We start from the raw sequence: 1,817 nt of genomic DNA on the forward strand, positions 1-1,817 counted from the left end.
TGATGCTGAGAGGGATTGGGGGCAGGAGGAGAAGGGGATGACAGAGGATGAGATGGCTGGATGGCATCACTGACTTGATGGACGTGAGTTTGAGTGAACTCCGGGAGATGGTGGTGGACAGGGAGGCCTGGCATGCTGCAATTCATGGGGTCGCAAAGAGTCGGACATGACTGAGCGACTGAACTGAACTGAACTGATAATGATCTTGGTAAAATAGAAACAGAATCTACCTGATATTCTACATTCACCCTGGAAAATTAATTATTTTTATCCATAACAATTCCTATTACAAAACCTGCAAATCATCATGAAGCATGAACTATGAACTCAGTTTCAAATTTGAGAAAACCAATAATGATTAACAACTCAATGTATTTTCCTGGGTAATGAATTTATCTGGAATTGTGACTCCACAACTCTTCTATACAGTATATGTAAGAACTTCTATCTTCATACACCAGAGAAAAATACATTTAATTGAGTTGTTGATTAAAGAAAATAAATTAGTGAGATCAAATAAAGTTCATATTTTAATTACCTTTTAATATAAATTTAAAGCAAATGTGTTTATAAAAATTAAGGTCATAATATTCTGATTGTGCTTATTAACAATAATACTTAATATACAATACCAGCTTCATTTAGTGTTGGCTCTCAGAAAAATAAGTGGCCTTTTCAAGAAGATTTCTAAAGATGGGATTCTGATACATTTAGGATTCTTCTGCCATGAGTATTGAAAGCTTAAACACTAGTTGTTTGAAAGATAAGGACCAGATGTCCACAAAATGGCAAAGTAGTGAACTCCAAACGTCTGCACTTCTAAGAATATCTTTAAAGAACTGACAAAATTTTATCAGAATTAACTTTTTTAGAATTCTGGCATCCAAAGAAAAGCTTGCAACAAAGGGGAATGCTTAAGGAATAAAACATGGCTGAACTTTGTTATATAGCTTCATGTTTTAATTTACTTGGGCACCACTCTTGACTGTCCACCTCAAAAGAGAACTTTTAAATGACACCACACAATCTTCGTCCAGGTTTCTAGCACTAGAAGGAGCAATATGAACATTATTCTCGCAAATAACGTTTCTTTGTTTTGACCTAACTGATGGCTCTCTAAAGGACTGATCTAAGACTTACTTTATTTCACCTGTCTTTGAACTTCTCTAAGGCTGAGCTGACAACCTGAGCAGTTTGTTGAAAATATATACCAGTAAATGTGTTAGCTGCTGCCTGGGGTCAGAGATAACAGTTGGGGGAAAATACACAAAAACTCTAAGGCATTTGGAGAAAGTCTGAAAAAGAGTTGTTTTGGATAATAAATATTTTTAAAAGCTCCCTAATATTTTATGAAATCTAGAATGTCATGTGAAGCACTTGACTCATAATCAGAAATATGCCCTGAGAAGACACTATGCTATCATTTCTAGTTGACCTCCTGGCCTCACTCAAGCAGGAGGTGAAAGCTAGACGAGAGCTGTAAACTGAACATTAAAGGCTGGCTCCAACCCACAAGAGAGTTCATTTACAGAACAACGGGATAATTCTGAGGTGTGAGTTTTTTATTTTTTGGCATTTATGGAAATTTCTATTTAGGTACAGCAGGGACAAATAGATTCAAGGGATTAGACCTGATAGACAAAGTGCCTGAAGAGCTATGGATGGAGACTCATGACATTGTACAGGAGGCAGTGATCAGACTATCCCCAAGAAAAAGAAATGCAAAAGGCAAAATGGCTGTCTGAGGAGGCCTTACAAATAGCTGTGAAAAGAAGAGAAGTGAAAGGCAAAGGAGAAAAGGAAAGATATATCCATTT

This window comes from Bison bison, unplaced genomic scaffold (assembly GCF_000754665.1).
Source record: "Bison bison bison isolate TAMUID 2011002044 unplaced genomic scaffold, Bison_UMD1.0 scf7180017864238, whole genome shotgun sequence".
NCBI classification, from domain to species: Eukaryota; Metazoa; Chordata; class Mammalia; order Artiodactyla; family Bovidae; genus Bison; species Bison bison.